Consider the following 25,276-nt stretch of genomic DNA (forward strand, 5'->3'; position numbering starts at 1 on the left):
AGTGTGCCTTCAGCTGTTGCAAAACTACAACTCTCAGCAGTCACCGACAGCCAACGGGCCTGCTGGGAGTTGTAGTTATGCAACCAGCAGATGCACCACTACAACTCCCAGCATGCACTTTAGCTGTTTGTGCAAGCTGGGAGTTGTAGTTATACAACAGCTGAAGGTACACTTTTCCATAGAAAAAATGTGCCTCCAGCTGTTGCAAAACCATAAGTCCCAGCATGCCCATAAGGGAATGCTGGGAGTTCTGGTGGTCTGCCTCCTGCTGTTGCTAACTGCTTAGCAACAGCTCCCAGCATGCAAAAAGGGCATGCTGGGAGCTGTTGCTAAGCAACAGCAGGAGGCTGTCACTCCCCTCCAACGATCCAGCCGCATGAGGTCAGTCCCTCGCCGCCGTTGCTCCTGGGGCCCCGATCCCAACATTGATGTCGGGGATCGGGGTCCCCAGCACCCGGGGTGCACGTCCTGCACCCGCTCACGTCCTCCGGAAGAGGGGCGGAGCGGGTGCGGGAGTGACACCCGCACCAGTGCCACCTCACCCCTGCAGGCTCTGGCTGTTCGGGGCCGTCTCTGACACAGCCAGTAATTCCGGGTCACCGGGTCACTGGAGACCCGATTGACCCGGAATCGCCGCAGATCGCTGGACTGAATTGTCCAGCGATCTGCGGCGATCACCGACAAGGGGGGGGGGGCATAATGACCCCCCTGGGCGATATGCCGGGATGCCTGCTGAACGATTTCAGCAGGCATCCGGCACCGGCTCCCCTCCGGCTAGCGGTGGGGGCCAGAATTCCCACGGGCGTATGGATACGCCCTCGGTCCTTAAGGACTCGGGATGCAGGGCGTATCCATACGCCCTATGTCCTGAAGAGGTTAAGGGCGGCTCTTTTTTACTATTTTAGGACATGTCTTTAGACAGTTTTTTGTGTCTATAAAAGGCGCAAGCCGGGTTTATTTGCACCTTTTGGTTTACACTTTTCTGCTGATTTTGAGTTGCAATCCACTGATTTTGGCAATACACATAATATGGAAGGGATTTATGAACTGCACCTTTTTGTGAAAAGGTGCAAAGCCACTGAAAAGTCTCTAAAACTACACCAGCCCAGACTTAGCTTAGCTTTTTGGTGTATGTGAAGAGAGAAATTTCAGAAAATGTGACCTGCACAAAATTTATCAAATGCTCTGTGACCGTTAAATAAATTTGGTGCTCCTACACATTACCAGCACACAAAGAAAAGATGTAGAAAAATGCTTCACTTACACCTACAATGATAAATGCTTCACTTACACCTACAATGATAAATGCTTCACTTACACCTACAATGATAAATGCCGGCCATTGTGTGTACTGTACAGGACGCTGAAGAAGCTCCTTTCCTCTACATAGACAGTGATTTAAAGCTCCCAGCAGCTTTTTCTTTCTTTTATATGTAAGGATTTGCTTTATCTCTATTAGTTATCTACTTATCTTTGTTTAACCTGTTAAGGACCAATGACGTAACGTTACGTCATGAGTCCTCTCCTGATCTATTACGCGGGGCCACGGCATGGCCCCGCATCATAGCGGTTCGGGCCCGGCCTCTAACAACGGCCGGGACCCGTAGCTATTAACCCTTTAGACGCTGCGTTCAAAGTTGAACGCCGCGTCTAAAGTGAAAGTATGCCGGTTATCTCAGTGGGCTGTTCGGGATAGCCGCGGCGAAATAGCGGCATCCCGAACAGCTTACAGGACAGCAGGAGGGTCCCTACCTGCCTCCTCGCTGTCTGATCGCCGAATGACTGCTCAATGCCTGAGATCCAGGCATGAGCAGTCAAGCGGCAGAATCATCGATCACTGGTTTCTTATGAGAAACCAGTGATCAATGTAAAAGATCAGTGTGTGCAGTGTTATATTGGTCCCTATGGGAGCTATAACACTGCCAAAAAAAAAAGTGAATAAAGATCATTTAACCCCTCCCCTATTAAAAGTTTGAATCAAAAGTTTCAATAAAAATAAACATATATAGTATCGCCGCATGCGGAAATGTCCGAGTTATAAAAATATATCGTTAAACGGCACGGTCAATGGCGTGCGCGCGAAAAAATTCCAAAGTCCAAAATAGTGCATTTTTGGTCACTTTTTATATCATGAAAAAAATGAATAAAAAGCAATCAATAAGTCCTATCAATGCAAAAATGGTACCGTTAAAAACTTCAGATCACGGCGCAAAAAATGAGCCCTCATACCGTCCCATACACAGAAAAATAAAGTTATAGGGGTCAGAAATGACAATTTTAAACGTATTAATTTTCCTGCATGTAGTTATGATTTTTTCCAGAAGTATGACAAAATCAAACCTATATAAGTAGGGTATTCATTTTAATCATATGGACCTACAGAATAAAGATAAGGTGTCATTTTTACTGAAAAATTTACTACGTAGAAACGGAAGCCCTCAAAAGTTACAAAACGGCGTTTTTTTTTTTTTTTCAATTTTGTCTCACAATGATTTGTGATTTTTCCGTTTCACCGTAGATTTTGGGGCAAAAGGACTGATGTCATTACAAAGTAGAATTGGTGGCGCAAAAAATAAACCCGCATATGGATTTTTAGGTGCAAAATTGAAAGAGTTATGATTTTTTAAAGGCAAGGAGCAAAAAACGATAATGCAAAAATGGAAAAAAAAACAGTCCTTAAGGGGTTAATACTCCCTTTTTTATATTTTTTGGATGACATTTTGGTGGCTTCAGAACCAATTACCAGGTTTCCATAGAGTTATGGTCTCAACATACAATGGTTTCAACATACAACGGTCATCCTGGAAACACAAATGGTTCACATTACTATTTTCCAATATGTCTCACATATATATCAATCTGTCAAAATGGGATGCTGGTGTATATACTGCTCATAGAGGCACCATTGACTTTACTGGCTTGTATTTAGTTATCTTGTGTGTACTTGGCAATATCCGACGGCTCTCACACAGATGAAATGGATCTGCTGACATTAGACTCGTGTCCCCACAGGGGTCCCGTCAGTCAGACCTCTACAGATACTTCCATCCTGTGGATAGGCGACGACGACGACAAACAATGGGGCTGTAGCTGTCCATACTCCTATATCACGCATCCCACTGTGACAGATAATTAATTGCCTCATCCTGAAAACTTATATCAATTGACAGATAGATGGTTTTCGTATGAACATTCTTTTGTGCCATCCCCTGTGGGCTGCCCCTCACATAGTGATACGTCTAATACATAGAGGATAAGCACAAGAAATAAATGATTATACAATGCTGATGTTTCAGTCATGTCCGCTACCGTCACAGGTTGCCTTGACATGTGTCGGGACAGCCAAGCGACACACCAGGTTTCCCGCCCGTCACAAGCAACTGACGGCAGAGCACGAGCCAGCACGAGCCACAAACAAAATAAAACAACCGCACTCCCAACTAATCATCCTTCCCGGCCGTGGTCCCGCCCACGCCACGCGCCTCCTCCAATCACAGCTCCACAATCCCATAACAAGCGTTCGGGGAAGGCGGCAACAACTGGTACAACTCATTAGCCTATCAGCCCCGCCCCCCTCACTGCCTATACCGCCGAAGGATTTATGGAAATGTATAACTGACAGCCACTTGAGCCAATTAGCATAGCAAGGGGGCGGGGCCGGCGAGGTAGGTGAGGTGTAATGAGGCTCGGTGTAATCAGTGTCATGTCGGACCCGAACACGGCGCAACAAAATGGCGGTGGATTCTTAACGTTGTTGTCGAAACCGGGTGAGTGCTGGAGAGCACCTCTCAGTGAATGGGAGTCTGTTCGCTTGCTGTTCTGGGAGGGGGAGGTGGCTGTCATGTCTGTGACGTCATGCTGGGCGCGCGTGACGTCATGAGTAGATGATGCGGCGGTGACGTCATCAAGTGACCAGTTTAGCCTGTGTTTATGTACGGGCTGTGCCGGTGTGTGAGAGATTAGTGAGGGGTATCACAGCCTGGGACGAGCGTGTGTGCGCAGTCTCTCCTGCGCTGTCCGTACGCTGTCCATGGTGCGGTACCGGCTGTGTTGTGGTCTGTACGGCACCATACAATGCTGTGCGGTGTCATTGTGTGCTCGTCACTCTGCGGTTCCATAATTACACCTGTTCATTATGACATCAGCCCACATCCCGGGGTCGTGTTCTCCGTCACCGCCTCTGGGGGGCGCCACACGTCTTTAAATACTGTTGACCGCTAAGTGGTGTCATAAGAGTGTAATAAGCACGGAGAACTGGTTAACCCCTCCTCTGCCCCCTGGGGGTCTCACACATTTCTGCACTCCCTATAGGATGTGGAACGTTCAGCAGATTGTTTGGAATCTTCACTGTTTTCGGGATCTCTGCTGACTGTCAGTGAATAGGGAAGGACTGGAAACTGATATTGTGTAGAGCAGAAACTTCTCACTGCTTGTCTCTAGTGTAAGGTATCCTCAGCCATCGAAAGTCAACACCAGTGTTTCCCAACTAAGGTGCCTCCAGCTGTTGCAAAACTACAACTCCCAGCATGCCCGGACAGCCGAAGGCTGTCCGGGCATGCTGGGAGTTGTAGTTTTGCAACATCTGGAGGTACCTTGGTTGGGAAACTGGTCCACACTGATGCACAGGAGAAGGATTTGTGCTGCTGTAAGTCATTGCACAGTCCCTGTGACTTGTATAGAGAGAAATATCGCAGAGGTCACAATTGTCCTTTTATATATACAAGGGAATCATCTGTTTAGCGGTCCGCTTCATGCTGCACCAGATGCCCTATAATCTATAGGGTGCACAACCTCTTTTCTCCCAGCGATGTGAGGGAATCTCTGCCCATAGCTGTGCACTTGGCGGATCAGCGTCTCTGACAGCCCTCTAGTGTTTTCACAAAGAAGGAATTTCCCACCCAGTGCCTGAACTGGCAGGATCTCGGAGGGGCTCCACTGTAATCCAAGACGCTGGTGTGATCCAAGAACTTTGTAATGCACTTACCCATAGTAACCCATGTGACTGCTTTGGACAATCTCTGCACATTGTGTCCTATGGATGGAACATCAACATGGCTTGTAACCGTTGGCCGCCACGTGACACCAATACAATACACATTATTGTGGCTGGAATATAAACATCAGAGTAAAGGATATTGTTATTTTACTATCTGGGGGCTGACAATTGGAAAACGACTCTAAAGTGCATTTTAAAGTGTACCTGTCGTCAACAAAAACTTTTTATATGATGTAGATAATACCATTATATGTATATTTGTAATATACATTTTGGTTAAAAATGGTGTATATTTTTGTCCCTACAGCTATTGTTTGTGTGTCTCTATGAGGAGTCCAAACACAGGAAGTGGGGGAGGACAAGCGGGGCTCTGTGTACTGAGGACAAGCGGGGCTCTGTGTACTGAGGACAAGCGGGGCTCTGTGTACTGAGGACAAGCGGGGCTCTGTGCACTGAGGACAAGCGGGGCTCTGTGCAGTGAGCTCTATAACATTGTCCCGGCTCAAACATCAGGATGATTGACAAGCAATGAGTCTGCACAGAGCCCTGCTTCTCCTGCCCACACTTCCTGTATTTGTACTCCTCATAGACCCATACAGACAATAGCTGCAGGGACAGCATTTTTTCACCCAAAAATATACACATTTTTTAACCATTGTGTATTACAAATATACATATAATGGCATTATCTACATTATATAAAAAGTTTTTGTTGACGACAGGTACACTTTAAGGCCCTGTTCACGCTGTGGAGAGTTCTGCCGAGCAACACCCTGCCATTGATTTCAATGGGAATTCTGAGAAGTCGCGGGACTGTTTGTGTCAATGGGACTTCGCCTATGACCGCAGTAAAGTGCCTATTTGCTTATTGTCTTAAATAGCGCCGAACCTACAATATGGAATAAAAAAACACACAGAACAGGATGCGCTCCGTAGTGTAATATCTCAGGGCATACAGGTAACGCAGCGTGTGAATTTGCACTTACCAGAAGTGGTTGTACTGTGTCCAAGTACAACCATGGATAGGGGTATAGATAATATAGAGTTCCAGCAGCCGCTCCACCTTTCATAGACAAAGATCCAACACAAAATTCCTCCAAATTCAGCAGTCAAGAAGGCGCTTGAAACCAAGGTAAACTTCTACTTTATTCCCACAATGCAACGCGTTTTGCGGAGGTTCCGCTTCATCAGGCCTGATGAAGCGGAACCTCCACGAAACGTGTTGCCTTGTGGGAATAAAGTAGAAGTTTACCTTTTACCTTGGTTTCAAGCGCCTTCTTGACTCTGCTGAATTTGGAGGAATTTTGTGTTGGATCTTAACCTACAAAATGGACAGTCACGAGTGACAGTGAATGGACCGTTTTGTCCTAATCTACAGTATTCCTCTTAAAGCACCTCTAACTTGTATGATATTAAAACAGCCACATACTTTTTTTGTGCAGCTTAGGCTGCATTCGCATCTCGTTTTTACAATACGGTTGCCGTATCCGGTTTCGTTGAAAAAAAACGTATCAAACCTTATTGCAAACCGTATATATAGACATTTCATTGTAAACCGTATGCCAACCGTAGCATCAGGTTATGTACGTTTTGCATCATTTACGGGTTTATACGGTTTTTAACGGTACATCAAACCGTAGTCTACTACAGTTTTGTGTCCCGGTCAAAAACCGTATCCAACCTGTATACGGTTATTTTAAAATGGAGTTCTATGGTAGCCTGATTCAACCGTATGTGCGTACGGTTACATCCGGTTTGCACAATGCTGTTTTTCATTTATTTATTTTATTTTTTTTTAAATTTTTTGGGAAATTCAATAAAAAAAGTTATTTAAAATGTTGACAAACCTAAAACTGTATCAGTTTTTTTTTTTCAAGGGAAACGTATGCAAACGGACATCCGTTTTCAAACCGTATACGTTTTAAAAACGTGCGGAGGCATATACGGTTGCATACGTTTCGGTCCAGTTTGGAGACAGACATAAGTTTTTTTTTTGTACAGAAATGGGATACGGCAACTGTATTGCAAAAACGAGATGTGAATGCAGCCTTAAATGGGATTTAGTTTGATTGCAAGAGGCGGGAAATGGAAGGGAAAACAAAAATAAAAACTATTGAAGCACCTCTGCTTGCTTTCAGTTCAGCTGTGCCTTTTCAGAGTGCTCCAGTGATGTCCCCGTACTCTTAGAATAGGAGGCTGCAGCCAATCACTGGCCTCAGTAGTGTGCAAGAAATGTGTGTGTGTGTGAACACTGGCTGCAGCGTCCTTCGCTGAGTGTACAGTAATGTCTTCTACCGGAGGTTTTACCTCAATTCTGGAAAATGCACTGCAAAACTGCAGCAGAATTGAAACGTGAACATCACTTCAGACAGACCCCTTAATGGTATATTAACACTGAGTAATTAGGTAGAATTCCACGGTGTGAACTCCTAACATTAGTGTGAATGGGTCTTCCATGGACCCGGTCACACTGTGTGGTATTTCAGCGGTGGAGAATTCGGGCGCTAAAATTGGTCTGAGCAAAGAAAGAACATGTTCATTCTTTGTGCGGAAGTCCGCAAGCACTGCGTAGCCGTCAATGGTGATGGCGCAGTGCCGCACGGTTCTACCGCCAAAGTATTTCGGTGGCTGCCAGATGGAATCTCCGCTCGCTGAATTCTGCTGGCGGCGATTCTGTTCATATTACTCAATGTAAACATACCCTTAGAATGTACCTGTCTGTCAATATTTAAGAGGTTGGGGGGGGGAGATACAAAAAAACGTGTACTGGAGACATGTCAAAAGTTTTGATCAGTTTCTAGAATTAGGGGGGAGCAGATCGCATAGCTGAGAGTTTCTCTCTCCGCTCTTTGTGCCGATCACGCTTAGGTTAGATTTCCACATAGGTTTTTTTTTTGTAATACTATCACTGCAGTTTTTGAGCCAAAGCCAGAAGTGTATTTAAAAGGAATGGGAAATATAGGGAGAGAAGGACTTATACTTCTCCTTCCTCATGGATCCACTGACGGGTTTCCAAGATGATGGCAGGAAAAAAACCTGTGTGAAAACCTAGCCTTAAACTTAGTTCATACGAGTGGATTTATTTGCGGGTTTCCCGCTGCGTGTTTGAATATGGGCGGGCTTTCCGCTGCTGTCAGCAGCAGATTTTCGGCTGCGGCATTTCCGCTGGGGAAAATCTGCTGCAGACCCTATTGACGTTAATGGGGCTTGTGGCGGATTTTCCGCAGAGAAAATTCCGCAGCCGAAAATCTGCTGCAGACAGCCGTAGAGAGCCCGCCCCCTTTCAAACACACAGCGGGAAATCCGCTCGTGTAAAAGAGCACTTTGGGCTCATTCGCACGGATGGATCTGCAGCATATTTCACGCTGCGGATCTGCCGACAATGGACCCTACAGTGCTGCCTCCTCTGTGCCTGCTCATAGTGTCAGAAACGCTGCGATGCGCTTCGGGCATGCACAGTATACTTGCACACATCACGACTGCTCTCGGCCTAGCTCAGGGATCAGGGGGTGCGGCCGTGATGTCTGCGAGTACACTGCACATTGCAGCTTGTCTGCTCATAGTGGCGTGTTGTCACTATAGGCAGGCACAGAGGAGGCAGCACTGTAGGGTCCGCAGTGTACAATATGCTGTGGATCAGTTTGTGTGAATGAGCCCTTAGGGTACTGACTTCTTGTGAACTACAGGCTGACCTCATTACTTAATCACCAGATCACGCCTGCTGGCTCCTAGACCCCTCCCTGCTCTATCTATATATTGCTACTGCTATCTCTATTTGGCCAGAATGTATAGTACAGGGTGGGCCATTTATATGGATACACCTTAATAAAATGGGAATGGTTAGTGATATTAACTTCCTGTTTGTGGCACATTAGTATATGTGAGGGGGGAAACTTTTCAAGATGGGTGGTGACCATGGCGGACATTTTGAAGTTGGCCATTTTGAATTCAAGTTGGCCATTTTTTCAATAGGAAGAGGGTCATGTGACACAAACTTGTTGGGAATTTCACAAGAAAAACAATGATGTGCTTGGTTTTAATGTAACTTTATTCTTTCATGAGTTATTTACAAGTTTATGACCACTTGTGGTCAATGTGCTGCCCATTGTGTTGGATTGTCAATGCAACCCTCTTCTGCCACACTGATGGCAACACCGCAGGAGAAATGCTAGCACAGGCTTCCAGTATCCGTAGTTTCAGGTGCTGCACATCTCGTATCTTAACAGCATAGACAATTGCCTTCAGATGACCCCAAAGATAAAAGTCTAAGGCTAGGTTCAGACTACAGAATTTCCGCCTGCAATTCTGCTTTGAAATTGCAGGCGGAAATTCCACTTGCTAAAATGTATAGTGTAGTGAATGGTTTTCCGTTCACAAATTCACACTGTGGAATTTGTGAACGGAAAATCCGCTTAGAAATTTCCGCCTGAAGAAAGGCGTTGCTTTTTCTTCAGGCGGAAATCCGCGCGGAGCACATCGCAGTCTATTGGAGACTGCAGTGTTCGCGCGGTCCTAGCGCCGACTGATTCAGTCAGCGCTGGCTGCACTCGGAATCTCCGGGTGGAAATTTTCTGCCCGGAGATTCCGTAGTCTGAACCTAGCCTAAGGGGGTCAGATCGGGAGACCATGGGGGCCGTTCAACTGGCCCATGACGCCCAATCCACTTTCCAGGAAACTGTTCATCTAGGAATGCTCGGACCGGACACCCATAATGTGGTGGTGCACCATCTTGCTGGAAAAACTCAGGGAACGTGCCAGCTTCAGTGCATAAAGAGGGAAACACATCATCATGTAGCAATTTTGCATATCCAGTGGCCTTGAGGTTTCCATTGATGAAGAATGGCCCCACTATCTTTGTACCCCATACACCATACCATCAATTTTTGTGTTCCAACAGTCTTGGAGGGATCTATCCAATGTGGGTTAGTGTCAGACCAAAAGCGGTGGTTTTGTTTGTTAACTTCACCATTCACATAAAAGTTTGCCTCATCACTGAACAAAATCTTCTGTATAAACTGAGGGTCCTGTTCTATTTTTTGTTTTGCCCATCCTGCAAATTCAGTGCACCCATCTGGGTCATCCTCGTTGAGATGCTGCAGTAGCTGGAGTTTGTAAGGGTGCCATTTTGTGAGTAGCTAACATCCGCCGAAGGGATGTTAGACTAATGCCACTCTCCAGTGACATGCGGCGAGTGCTACGCTGTGGGCTCTTGCTGAATGAAGCTAGGACAGCCACTGATGTTTCTTCATTAGTGACAGATTTCATGCGTCAACATTTTGGCAAATCCAACACTGAACCAGTTTCACGAAACTTAGCAAGCAGTTTGCTAACTGTAGCATGGGAGATGGGTGGTCTCGTAGGGTGTCTTGCATTGAAATCTGCTGCAATGACCCGGTTACTGCGTTCAACAGACATCAACACAATTTCTATCCGCTCCTCACGTGTTAACCTCGACGACATGTCAATGGCTGTAAACAAAGAGAAACTTGTAAATAACTCATGAAAGAATAAAGTTAAAACCAAGCACACCAGTGTTTTTCTTGTGAAATTCCCAATAAGTTTGATGTCACATGACCCTCTTCCTATTGAAAAAACTAAAGTTGGATTCAAAATGGCCAACATGGTCACCACACATCATGAAGAGTTTCCCCCTCACATATACTAATGTGCCACAAACAGGAAGTTAATATCACCAACCGTTCCCATTTTATTAAGGTGTATCCATATAAATGGCCCACCCTGTAGATTTACACCCCCTACTGAGGCTTTGTTCACAGATTACATTTCTTGCTGCTTTTTTCATGTTTTGCTGTGATTTTCCTTAAATCAACACACAAATTGTGCCATGTCATGCTGGGGCCCCCATCTATTGCTTAAAGTGGTACTCCAGGGGAAAACGTAATTTTATTTATTTTTTTTTTAAACCCGATAACGACCATGGGCGTCTATGCTCGTCCATGTGCCGTTAACGGGGTATGACGCGAGCCCGCTTCATACCGGCTGGCCCCCAGCTGATTCCTGTTGCTTGGAGCCGGCATTTATAGCCGACATGCGGCGATCGCCGCGGCTGGCTATTATCCCTTTAGATCTCCCCTGTCAAAGTTGACAGCGCCATCTAAAGGTGCCTGTATCCAGTCCCTGGTGGTCTAGTGGGGTGGTTCGCCCGCCAGCAGCACGATCGCGCGGGGGTGGGTGTTGGGGTGGGGTGATCCACTACCTCTCCTGCTGCGGCGGCTCCAGTGCTCAGATGATTTATCAATCGAACGCAGAGCACACAGATCAATGGGATTGTATGAAATCCTATTGATCTGTATGATGAATCAAATGATACCTCCTAAAAGTCCCCTAAGGGGACTAAAAGTGTTAAAAAAAAAAATAATAATAATAATTTAAAAACACACACATTAACCCCTTCCTTATTAAAAGTTTAAATCATCCCCCTTTTCCCAAATTCCATATAAAAAATATATAAACATAATAAAAATAAACATATATGGTATTGCTGCCTGTGTAACTGTCCGAACTATAAAAATATATCGTAAATTAAACCGCACAGTCATTGGCGTACGTGCAAAAAAATTCCAAAGTCCAAAATAGCGTATTTTTGGTCACTTTTTCATGCCATAAAAAAGGAATAAAAAGCGCTCAAAAAGTCTGATGAAAACAAAAATGGTACCGATTAAAACTTCAGATCACGGCGCAAAATATTAGCCCTCATACCACCCCGTACGCAGAAAAAAAAAATTATAGAGGTCAGAAGAGGACAATTTTAAATGTATTAATTTTTGTGCATGCAGTTATGATTTTTTTCCAAATATATGGCAAAATCAAATCTATATAAGTAGGGTATCATTTTAATCGTAAAAATTTACGGCGTAAAAACTGAAGCCCCAAAAAGTTACAAAATGGTGGGTTTTTTTTTTCAAATTTTTTGTCGCACAATTATTATTTTTTTTTTTTGTTTCACCATAGATTTTTGGGTAAAATGACTGATGTCGTTACAAAGTAGAATTGTTGGCGCAAAAAATAAGCCCTCATGGATTTTTTGGTGCAAAATTGAAAGGGATAGGATTTTTAAAAGGTGAAGAGAAAAAAACAAAAGTGCATAAAACTGAAAAACGCTTGGTCCTTAAGGGGTTAAATCAACTGGTGCCAGAATGTTAACAGATTTGTAAATTCTCTTAAAAAATCTTAATAATTTCAGTACTTATTAGCATCTGATCACTACGGAGGAAATTATTTTCTTTTTGGAACACAGTTCTCTCTGCTGACATCTCTGTCCATTGTAGGAACTGTCCAGAGCAGCATATGTTTTCTATGGGGGTTTTCTCCTACTCTGGACAGTTCCTAAAATGGACAGAGATGTCAGCAGAGAGCACTGTGGTCATGATGTCAGCAGAGAGCTCTGTGTTCCAAAAAGAAAAGAATTTCCTCTGCAGTATTCAGCAGCTAATAAGTACTGGAAGGATTACGATTTTTTTTAATAGAAGTACCCCTTTAACTAAATAGGCAGCAGTACTCGGCTAGTCCCCAAACAAGTCTAAAGATCTATATGGATTAAAAGGTTGAGGGGAAACATAGCCTCAGATGGACAGTCTTCAAATGCGCCCGATTTGTAAGTGTCACAGGTTTATATATAAATCTGGTGCATCTGTAGACCAAGTGTTAGGAGGCTTACTTTAGAATTGGGTGCTAAAAGTTTGGTGCAATTTTTATTTAACCATGTACACTCCTCTGTGCTCTCTCCTGTCTGATAGGACTCCTCTATATATGATAGGACAGGAGAGATCACAGAGGAGCGCTATCAGACGGAAGAGAACACAGAGGAGCACTATCAGACAGGAGAGAACAGAGGAGTGCTAGCCTACCCTCACTTACTGGACTTTGAAGGAGATTTATCAGAACTTGTCCAGAGGAAAAGTTGCTGAGTTCCCCATAGCGGCCAATCAGATTGTTTCTTTTATTTTTGAAAAGGCCTGTGGAAAATGAAAGAAGCGCTCTGATTGGTTGCTATGGGCAACTCAGCAACTTTTCCTCTGGACAAGTTTTGATAAATCTCTACCTTTTACCTTTTGTCCATGCCTGTGCTTCAGCATGAGTTTTTTTTTTTTTTAAAGCCATGATATATAAAAAGGAAAAAACTCTTATGAAGTATGTTAGAAAGGTTAATGTTTTGGCAAGATGTAAAACATATAAAAAGTTTTTGTATCTTACAGTGGGCTATTACATGCAGCCACCAGTTTGCAAACACTGTTTAGTGCTATGCCATTGCATAGCATTGATTAGTGTTATCGACTCTCCATTGCTTCAGGCTGCCGTGGCTGACTGAAGCCTTAGAGCGCCAATTGGATGGTGGGGAGCCAGGTAAGGGACCTCCGCTGATCGGGACACACTGATTTCGTTGCAGCGGTTCAGATCAGCCCACTGAGCTATATTGGGAATTCGTTTTCTCGTGTTATAGACACTGCAATCAACTTTGATTGCACCCTCTAAAGGGTTAATGTTGGACATCAGCCCGATTGGCTATGTCCGGCATTAGCTGCGGGTCCTAGTTGCTGATAGCAACCAGGACCGACCGGGTATAAAGCTACTGAGTGCGCTTCATGTCACGAGCAGACAATGGATGTAAATGTACATCCATTGTCCTTTAAAAGAGATGTCCAGTACGGACTATTCCTAATCCATCCCGCCCGGGTGTCAAAAAAAAAAGAGAAACAAACTTTCACTTACCTTCCTACAGTCCCCCGGAGTTCCGCAACAGCTGATCGGTCGGCCAGGCTGTCTACTTCCTTCTTCCCTTAGCCCGGGACGGCACACGGCGCTTTAGCCTATCACCGGCCGCAGTGAGTTCATAACGAATCGAATTTACTGTAAATTCGCTCATCTCTAGTGGCTATCAATCGGCAGCCAACACTAATATATTATGTATTTGGGTAGAAAAACAGACATGGTGCACATCTACAATCTTGTATAATGATCTGATTGCTTCTCAGCACAATATCAAAAACTAACAGGTTGTTAGTATACATTTTTGATCAAAAAGTACAAGCCCACTCGCCACGTCAAGGCCACCTATCCAGAGTGGGTCCCTAACGTCCCTAGCATAAAATGGCGCAGCACCGGGCGGCGACAACCACCGCCGCAACGCCAATGCCCACAGGGGGGGAACGATCCACCGGCAGAGCGGCCCCAATGCCACTCAAACCAGTCTATGGGCCGCACCCCCCCCGTGGACACGGCGCCACGGCAGCAACGGACACCGCACAGCACCACACCAGTGTGAACAGGGATGTAATAGCTCACTTACCATACTCTCCCAGTCAGACTGGGAGGCAGCTAGGAAAGAAATGGCCCATGTGCAGCTAACTACTACTTATATAGGGTTGGGCTGAGGGAATTCACACTGCGATTTCTATCCCCTCCTTTTTCTTTGTTTAAACATGTGCTGCACTCTTCCCCACCCCCTCAGCCCAACCCTATATAAGCAGTAGTTAGCGGCACATGGGCCATTTCTTTCCTAGCTGCCTCCCAGTCTGACTGGGAGAGTATGGTAAGTGAGCTATTACATCCCTGTTCACACTGGTGTGGTGCTGTGCGGTGTCCGTTGCTGCCGTGGCGCCGTGTCTGCGGGGGGGTGCGGCCCATAGACTGGTTTGAGTGGCATTGGGGCCGCTCTGCCGGTGGATCGTTCCCCCCTGTGGGCATTGGCGTCGTGGCGGTGGTGGTCGCCGCCCGGTGCTGCGCCATTTTATGCTAGGGACGTTAGGGACCCACTCTGGATAGGTGGCCTTGACGTGGCGAGTGGGCTTGTACTTTTTGATCAAAAATGTATACTAACAACCTGTTAGTTTTTGATATTGTGCTGAGAAGCAATCAGATCATTATACAAGATTGTAGATGTGCACCATGTCTGTTTTTCTACCCGAATTCACTAATATATTATGATTGCATTGTGTTTTACCAATCAGACCTTATAGTGACGAAGATATATCAAAGCCCTTAACAGGGTCAAAAAGTGTCTGGATAATAAAGCGAAACGGACAATCGGTTCTCCCAATACACAGGCATATAGTGTGTTTGAACCGGATTAAAACTAGGTATAACTTGGAGACAGGCCCATATAAGGCAGCATTGCTAATATTTTAGTCACCGGCTTTGTGCGGGATCTGTTGGGACCCCCCGCGATCTCCAACGCGGCACCCCAGTCATCTGGTGCACGGAGTGAACAACGCTCCTTGCCGGATGACAGGCGACCACTGTCATCATGCCACCTTCATTCATGTATATAGGAGGAGGCGTGACAGCTATGTACTAGTAGTCACGCCCCTCCCATAGACATGAATTGAGGGGGCGTGGTGTGACCTCATGAACATGGAAGCTCCAAGCTTCTGTGTTGAGAACTCCATGGTCCCCTCCTGGAGATTGGGGGGGGCGGGGGTGGGGGGGTCCCAGCGGCCGGACCCCCAGCGGCCGGACCCCCCGCAGTCAGACATCTTATCCTCTATACTTTCGATAGGGGATAAGATGTCTAGGAGGGGAGTACCACTTTAATACCTTAAAGGACAACTGCAGTGGTAAACATTTATATATGCCTGGGCCTCAAAAATAAACTTCTACATACCTTCCTACGAGCCCCCGTTGGTCCGGCACAGGCCTCACAGTCCGGCAGTGCTGACGTCATTCCACTTCCTGGGGACGGGGACGCCGCAGAGCCGTCGGCGTATCACCGGCCAGGGCGATGTCCTGCCCCGGCCTGTGATAGGCTGAGCCCACTGTCATGTAAGGAGCCGGCCAGAGCTCCTTACATGACAGTGGGCTCAGCCTATCACTGACAGGGGCGGGACATCACCACGGCCGGTGATACGCCGACGGCTCTGCGGCGTCCCCGTTCCCAGGAAGTGGAATGACGTCAGCACTGCCGGACCGTGAGGCCTGTGCCGGACCAACGGGGGCTCGTAGGAAGGAATGTACAAGTTTATTTTGTTTATTTTTGAGGCACAGGCATAAATAAATGTTTACCACTGCAATTGTCCTTTAAGGTATTGCGTGCTCAGCTTCTGAAGGGAAGCAGGCACATCCTAGCCGGATTGTCCCGGCGGCTGATACCTTTGGCTAATGCCAGACATAACCGGTCAGAATGTTGCCCAGCATTAACTCTTTAAACTTCAATGTTGATTGCAGAATCTAAAATGTAAAAAAAAAATAATAATCCCAGCTGATCGCGACCACGTAGGTAAAATCGCGGTGTCCCGAATAACTGAAAGGATAGTGGGAGGGCCCTTGCCTCCCTCCTCACCGGCCAATCTGTGCTCCAATGCTCCGATGCAGATATAGTTAAAATAAATAAATAGAAATCCCTGAGTCTTCAAGACCACACGAGTGTTGACTGGTCCGCAGTACATCATATATCTACATATAGGGAGCTTTATCATTCGATTATATTGGTAGTTGGCAATACCTCCAACAATTTCCTAATTTCTGCTATCATGTCAGAATCATTACCCCACTAACCCTCTCCTTACTGATAATGGCAATATACCAATCAGCGTGCTGCTTTCTCATCATTCTCATATCCATCCTGATGACTACCTCTTCAGTCACTATTTGGGAAATCTAGCTAGTCAGGCTTCTGCATGTAAACAAATCACCCCATTGGTTATGCAGCCTCTAATCTGGCAGTGTGCTCCGTGTATGACTACAGACATTGCATATGTGCTACTGTTTACTTCTTACTGTGCCTGCGCAACTCTGACCAATAGGGAGTGGCGTACATGACACATATTTGACTATTCAGCAGGGGTCCTAAATATCCCATATATATGTGTATATATATATATATATTCAATGTCCTATATTGAGGACTACCTTATCTCACCTTGAGAATTATTATTAAAGTTTTCTATGTAGCATGTTTCTCAAATTAAATCTCCATCCCATATTGTATTCTACTGTTTGTCACGGACTAATTACAATCTTAAAGCTCACATAAAAGGTATACATGTGTATAAAAACACAATTAAATGGGCACTACCAGCACAGAGCCCTGTAGCCTTGTACAGAAATTGGTCACGGTAGGGAGTGGGGGGGTTTGGGGGTCTGGGGTCGTAAGAGGCTTGCATTCTGCATCTCCGAAACACCACCTTGACAATTGAGCTTTATGCGAGCTAAAGGAGAGATTTATCACAAAAAGGGTGCAGAGGCCTGCCCATAGCATTTAATCGGATTGCTTATTTTATTCTTAACTCCTTAAGGACCATAGGGGAAATGTATATGTCCAGGGGAAAAGTTGATGAGTTGCCCACAGCAACCAATCAGATTGCAATTTAATTGTTTGCTATGGGCAACCCAGCAATTTTTAATCTGAGCAGATTTTGATAAAATTCCCCCAATGGACGTACATTTATGTCTGTTCCCTGCTCCTGTTTTATATGAAGCGTGCTCAGGAGCTGAGCACGCTTCTTACCAGGTGGTTCCCTGTTGCTATCAGCAACCAGGACCTGCGGCTAATGCCGGACATCGTCGATCGGGCTGATGTCCGGTATTAAAGGACAACTGCAGCCATAACAACTTATCCCCTATCCTTAGGGGATAAGTGTTTGATCATTGGGGGGGGGGCCGACTGCTGTGACCCCTGCCTCTCCCATAGAATTACATGGAGGAGGCGTGTCGGCCACGGCGTCACGCGCTGCGGCTCTCACGCTTCCTGCAAGGAAGAGCCTGGGCCCCATGCAGGAGATAGCGGGGGTACCCAGTGGTCGGACCCTGCGAATAGGGCATAAGTTATGGCTGCATATTTCCTCTAACCCTTTAGACTCTAGCTGAGTGGATGACAGGAGAGTCCTTACCTGCCTTCTCCCCGTCCGATTTGTCTCTCGATGCTCTGGTCAGCCTCAATAGGCTGGAACATTCAATCATCGATGGCATAGCATTATTCAGTGTATGCACTTAAAGAATTGCATGTAATAGTCCCCTATGGGGACTAAAAAATTGTGTATAAAAAAAAAAAAATTAAGTTGTTAAAAGTAATTTAACCCCTTCCCTAATAAAAGTTTTAATTGCCCTCCCTTTTCCCATATAAAAAATAAAATAAACGTTTGTGATATCGCCATGTGCGTAAATGTCCGGACTATAAAAAATACATGTAAAAAAATGCCAACATTTCGTGTTTTTGGTCACTTTGTATAACAATTTTTTATAAAAAGCGTTCAAAAAGTCCCATCAAAACAAAATGGTACTGATAAAAATCGTAACTCTTATATTTTCATCCACAGACTAGTATGAGGGCTTGTTTTTTGCGCGACCAGTTGTCCTTGGTAATGACCTCACTCATTTTTACTATAAAATGTATGGCGCAACCAAAATAGTACTATTTTTGTGTGGGGAAATTAAAGAGAAAACCGCAATTTTGCTAATTTTGCAAGGTTTCTTTTTCACGCTGTACAATTTACAGTAAAAAAGGCATGTGTACTTTATTCTGTGGGTCAATACAATTAAAATGATACCCATGATTACATACTTTTCTATTATTGTTGCGCATAAAAAAAAAAAAAAGTTACCAAAGAAAGGATGGCTATCTCATAACCAATATCGTATGGCCAACATAAAATGTGTACTCCAAAAGAGAGACCATACAACCACGATCTTAATAGAAATTTAGACAAGCTTTATTAAAGACAGAAATATATAAAAACATATATGTGAACGGGTACCACAACAGCTCAGGCAGAAGAAAAGAGGATGGAGGTATTCATACAAATACTAAAGGACACATGTAAACATCAGCAATTAATGGGTTACTCATGAACTACTATGTGCTGTAGGTGTCTGCAGGAGACATGGGAAAGCTGTCTCCAGCCCACATCCACACCAACACAGAAGGCCATGCACAATAAATGCAATAAAGTGCAATACAAGGATAGGCATAAGTCTAATGCAAATAGTGGCAACACATGACCAGAGCACCCACAGAGTACCTCTCGCCTCAAACCCCAAACGCGTTTTCGCATGGAATGGCTTCATCAGGGGATGTGACTAAGTTGTCTGCTAAGTGCCGAGAATTACTAACTGCACATGCGCGAGTGGCAGAACTCGTTGTGAGATCTGCTTGTGCGCTAATCACTGAGGTGAGAGCGCACCCAGCACAATTGATGATAGATACACAAAGAGATGACGTTGGATGTAGCGAGCCAGGGATTGGCTGCTAGGTGGGTGCAATTGGAACTTAAGAAGACACACATGTACCAGCACAAGAGAGATGCCGGGATCGCTCTGCTGATTGGATGGGACGCGATCGGAGGGTTGGCTGTTCTAACACGGTGCGCATAAATGGAGAGGGATGAGCACGAACAGGTTGATGCTCTTGAGGACGTTACTGTTGTAACGAAACATGTAAAGGGGGCATTATTAGGTTTTATTAGCAGTCCTGATAGTGTGGTTATAGGAGATTCACCAGGGTATCTGCAGGCCACTGGTGATCGATAATCTATCACATGTGAATACAGTAATGACATATGCATTTAAGAAACACACCAAAGGACTGTTTTTAAAGAGACTCACCATTTTTTCTATTATATGGTATTAATCAGCTAAATAAATAAGGGTATTAGTGACCAGGGGGTTTCCCCTTGGTTAAAAGGTTTTTGTAAAGTTCAATTGGTGGTACACAAAACAAGCCCTCATATGGGTTTGTAGGTGGAAGAGTAAAAGCTTTGTGATTTTTAGAAGGTAAGGTAGAAAATACGAAAGTGCAAAAACTAAAAAACCTGTGGTACTTAAGGGGTTAAAAAGAAAAAGAAAGGAGTCTGTTTGGTTGGTATGGGCAATTAGCCAATGTTTCCTGTGCACAGGATTTGCTAAATTCTCCCTCCCTCCCCAAGAGCTGACAGATTTAAATGGGCACTGTCATTAATATATTTTTTTTGCATATGATTCGTAATTTACTCCCTGTAATAAAAAAATAAAAATAAAAAATATTTAAAAAAAAGGCCTTATAAATCTGCCCACTAGGGGTCTCCCTTCTAGTCCAGACTTTATTCCGTCTGCTCAAAAACAGACTTTAGTCTCCTGCTGGACTTGCTCTCCCTGTTTCATACACAGGGAGAGAGTGAGTGCGATTCAGTGCCTATGGTCAGACCACACTTCCTGAGTTTGGTCTCCTACCAGAAGGCCAAAGTCTGTGCTTTTGAGCAGATGGAATGTGGTTTGGACCAGAAGAGAGATCCCCTAGTGGCCAAATTTATAAGGCCATGAAATTTGACATAAAATTATTTTATTTTACAGGCTGTATCATATACAAAAAAATAATTTTAATGACCGTGCCTAAAAGTCCATTCACTTGCTATAGGTTCAAGAGAGATCCAATGATGTCCATCATGCAGCAGACCGTCTGGTTCCAGTCATTCCTTCTGAACAAGTGTGATAGTGGCCTTGAGTGAAGCCTCAGACACAACTGCAGATCCACGGTTGAAACCAATTCGTAGTGCTACAGAAAGTCTCTGTGAAGCTTTAGTCCAGTTTCACATGGGAATATTACAGGCTTTTTTTTTTTTTTTTTCCGTATTACTGCCACAAGTTCTGGTCTGGCGTCAAGTCTGCTCGAACAGAGACCTGTTAGCTCAGGTCATTAGACCCTGTGGTTAGGCTAGGATTTGCAGGTGTGATTTGTACACATAAATGTGTCCATAATACATTTTTAGAAATCATCCGATGGATGGGTTCAAACTGTATTTTGGGCCTTATTTTGGTCAGCACTTACCAAAACTAGAACTAAAACCTACACAAATTGAAATTTATAAGTTAAAGATTTCCACCTTTTTGTGCTTTAGACCCTCTCCTAGTTTTGGTAAAACTGCTAACCAAAATGTGTCTAAAAATACCTGGCCTTAGCTGGCTATATGTTGGACTACACAGTTTACACATGTGCCCAATTTAAGTTTGCGCAGTCAAGTTTTTTGTTTTACAACAACTATTAATTGGTTTTCAGTAGGCAAAGTCGATGCCAGAAAAGTACAGTGAATGAAAACTACATTAACCCCTTAGTACTTTGTGCACCATGCTGTACATTTATGCCATGTAATGACCACGAGCGCCGGACTGGTGCTCGCATCATGCACGGCAGGTCCCGACTGCTGTCAGCAGCAAGGGACCCGCCGGTAATGGCGGACATCAGGGATCGTGCTGATGTCCACCATTAACCCCTCAGATGCTGTGATCAATACAGATCGCGAAAGTGCAGCACTTAAAATGGATGACTGTATCGCTCACAGCGCTGCCGCAGGGATCCACTCATCCAACATGGCCGCCGGAGGTCCCCTCACCTGCTTCCGGCCGTCTCCTGGGGTCTTCTGCTCTGGTCTGAGATCGAGCAGACTAGAGCAGAAGATCGGCGATAACACTGTAAATCCAATAAAAATGTAAATTGTCCCTTTTTCCCATTTTAGCCCCAAAAAGCGTAAAAAAATAATATAATAAACATATTGGGTATTGCCACATTTGTAAATGTACGGACTATCCGAATATAATGTTAATTGTACCATATGGTGAATGGCGTAAACATACCAAAATTGCTGCTTTTGTCACATTTTATTCCCACAAATTTTTTTATAAAAAGTAAAATATAAGCAAAGTTGTACCAATAAAAACTACAAATCAGAGCGCAAAAAATATTAGCCTCATACCGCCCAGTATATGGAAAAATGAGAAAGTTATATGTGGTCAAAATAGGGCAATTTTAAAGATACTAATTTTGTTAAAATAGTTTGAGATGTTTTTAGAGATGAGCAAACTTCCAATACTTCGATTCGTCACGAACTTCTCGGCTCGGCATTTGCTGACTTTAGTCTTCAGAAATTAGTTCAGCTTTCAGGTGCTCCGGTGGGCTGGAAAAGGTGGATACAGTCCTAGGAGACTCTCTTCTAGGACTGTATCCACCTTTTCCAGCCCATCGGAGCACCTGAAAGCTGAACTAATTTAGGCAGGCTAAAGTCAGCAACTGCTGAGCCGAGAAGTTCGTGATGAATCGAATGTAAGTTCGCGCATCTGTTTTTTGAAGCAGTACAATTTATATAAAAAAAAAAGCTTATAACATGGGTATCATTTTAATTGTATAGACCCACACAGAGCTGTCGAGTCGGTAGATAAATGTACCGACTCCGCAGTTTTTTGTACTTCCGACTCCCAACACCCCGACTCCTCTGTATTAATATGCGAATGTATTTTATACATTCCTTGAAGAAAAGAAAGCAGGGGTGTGGAAATAAAAAAAAAAAACTACTTGTCCAATGGACCAAAGCGGAACACCCCCCCCCCCCCCCCCCCCCCACTAGACCACCAGGGATGGATATGAGATCCCTTTAGACACTGCTGTCAACTTTAACAGCAGTGATTTAATGGTTTAATAGCGGCCACGGCGATCGCAGCACGCCAGGCTATTAGTGGCCGGAGAGCTGTAGCTAGATCCTTTTACACCCGAGGCAAGCCCTTCAGGGATGAGGGTAATCTTATGTGCCGTGATCTGTAATTTTTATCGGAACTTTTATTAGAAAAGGGGCTTATTCACATATATACGCACGTCTTTAAAATATTTTAATCACTATTTTTCAGTCTTCATAGGGACTTACATATGGAGACTTTTGATTGGATAACAGTGAACAGCGCTGTGTTACTGGGGGGGGGTCGGGGTCGGGGTGTTCTGCTTCTCCAGTTTATGTGGTGCATTTTATTTACTCTAATTATGTGTCAGAAAATACTGGAAGTTGCATTTAGTTACTAGATAACTACAACACCCAGCATGCCCTGATACAGCCTATGGTTCTGTGGGTGTTGCAGCATGTTGCACTGTATAGTAGTACAGTTAAGGTTATTGTGTAACATGCTGGGAGTTGTAGTTCTGGTTTGTGTCAGCTGCAGAGCCATAGGCTGTGTCAGGGAATACTGGGAATTGCAGTTAGTAACTACAACACCCAGCATGCCCTAATGCAGCCTATGGCTCTGCAGCTGACCCGAACCAAGACTACAACTCCCAGCATGTTACACTTTATAGTTCTACAGTTTAGGTTACGGTGTAACATGCTGGGAGTTGTAGTTTTGGTTCGGGCATGTTTGCGTGCAACCGTGGGGCTCTTGGACGGCGGGCGAGTATGAAGGGGGCGGGATTCTGGGGGTGCAATTCAGTGTGAGTGGCCAGAAGCCACTAAAAAGAAATAATATTAGATAGCACAACTGGCAGCAGCACTTGTACAAAACATACATGCATACACATATACATACACCGGGCCACTGACCCCTATATTATACATTACATACATCATACATAGACACATCATACATACACCCACTCCCCCACATCATACATTACATACACATCACACATACACCATATACACATCATATATACACATACACTCACACCATAAATATACACCATACATATGCACACATCATACATACACCTGCCGCTGCTTCCCCCATCATACATTACATACACACATCACACATACACACATCATATATACACATACACTCACACCATACATATGCACACATCATAAATACACCCGCTGCTGCCCCCTATATCACATATTACATACACACATCACACATACACCATACACACATCATATATACCCCTGCCACTGCCCCCTATATCATACATTACATACACACATCATATATACACATGACACATACACCATACATATGCACACATTATACATACACCCGCCACTGATACACCCCACATCATACACACATCACACATACACAGACACCATACACATATACACTTCATATATACACATGACACATACACCATACATATGCACACATCATACATACACCCCCCCCCCCTCCCCTCATCATACATTACATACATATACAACCACCCTTCCGGCCGCCTGCATGCTCGGCCTCCTCACCTGAGCCGGTGTGAGGTGAAATTCCCAGCCCGTGCAGTGCGGTCTCCTCACACACGTCCTCTCCCCGCTCTGTATTTTCCCCCGTGAATACTTGAAACCTCTCCGTGATAAATGAGGTCCTGTGTAAATAGAGCAGGGGGAAGGGAGAGGCTGTGTGTGGGGGAGGAGCTGTGTATGTCCTCATTCTCCCCCTGTCTTCCTGTGTTATGCAGGGCTGCGCTCTCCATCCTCCGGGAGGGGGCGTGGCTTAATCATCTCCTGCAGACGTGCGACCTCATGCTCTGCCCTCCCTCCTGAGATCCCCTCACACCGGCTGGGGGGCTCTGAGCAGTGACCCCGGCTACTGAAATCAGCTGGGGGCCGCCACTGCCCCCTCCATACACTCTTAGCGCCGGTGTGAGGTGCTGACTTGCATCGGCTCCTGCACCTCACACCGGCATTAAAGAAAAATAAGGGAGAAGTCTTTCTGTCCCTGCTAGCCCGATACAGGGCTAAATCTATGAAAAATTCACCTGCCCGGCGCCCAAAACTACTTGTCCCGGGCGTCGGGCGATAGGATTTCCACATCCCTGAGAAAGTCAACATACATGTCATTACCACAGGACTACTGGCTGGGAAGCCAACAGTCTACTGTATTGAACAGTTTGTGTGCTGATCTGCTGCTTGCTGAAGATAGGGCAGTGGGAGGATCCGGGAAGGGGCATTTATTATAAAACATGATTTCCCTAGTAGAATCCCATAGTCATGTTTAAAGTTTAAAGGGGTACACCGCCCCTAGACATCTTATCCTTTGGAGAGGGGATAAGATGTCAGATCGCTGGGGTCCCGCTGCTGGGGACCCCCAAGATTGCCACGCTATCATTACTGCACAGAGTGAGTTCGCTCTGTGCGTAATGACGGGCATTACAGGGGACGGAGCAGCATGACATCATGGCTCCGCCCCTCATGACACTCCCCCTTCCATAGACTTGTATTGAGGGGGTGGGCCGTGATGTCACGAGGGACTGAGCCGTGACGTAACGATGCTCCGGCCCCTGTATTGCCCATCATTACGAACTTGCTCTGTGCAGTAATGATAGCGCTGTGCCACAGTGGCGATCCCGGGGGTCCCCAGCAGCGGGACCCCGGCGATCTGACATCTTATTTCTGACCCCTTCATAAATACATTCAGTTGGTCAGATATACAGCGCTGTTTCTAATAGAGATCGTGATATCTAGTAAACTCTTTAGACAAATATCCATATGTCCATAGATGTTTCTTTACCCCGAAGTACTTGATAGTTGTAGGGTTTCTTTCGGTGTCGAGTTGCGGTCTCTCACTGTATTCCTGTGCAGTTTGCGGTTAGTGGGATCCCCAGGTATGTAC

At 45.0% G+C, this 25,276-nt stretch overlaps 1 protein-coding gene across 12 annotated transcripts in view; it reads left to right on the plus strand.

Moving 5' to 3' along the window:
• The first annotated feature begins 1,918 nt into the window (after nucleotides 1–1,918).
• The window catches only part of KAT6B (lysine acetyltransferase 6B), a 217,042-nt gene continuing 193,684 nt past the window's right edge, over nucleotides 1,919–25,276 (plus strand). For 6 of the 12 annotated variants that reach the window (XM_056531264.1, XM_056531268.1, XM_056531267.1 and 3 more), the window contains exon 1: nucleotides 1,923–3,767. The gene's annotated coding sequence lies outside the window, so the exon portion shown is untranslated. Of the gene's footprint in view, nucleotides 3,768–25,276 lie in introns of all 12 variants that reach the window. The other 6 variants (XM_056531266.1, XM_056531271.1, XM_056531275.1 and 3 more) reach the window with 4 other exon arrangements.

The sequence above is a fragment of the Hyla sarda genome, chromosome 7 (genome assembly GCF_029499605.1).
Source record: "Hyla sarda isolate aHylSar1 chromosome 7, aHylSar1.hap1, whole genome shotgun sequence".
Classification (NCBI taxonomy): domain Eukaryota; kingdom Metazoa; phylum Chordata; class Amphibia; order Anura; family Hylidae; genus Hyla; species Hyla sarda.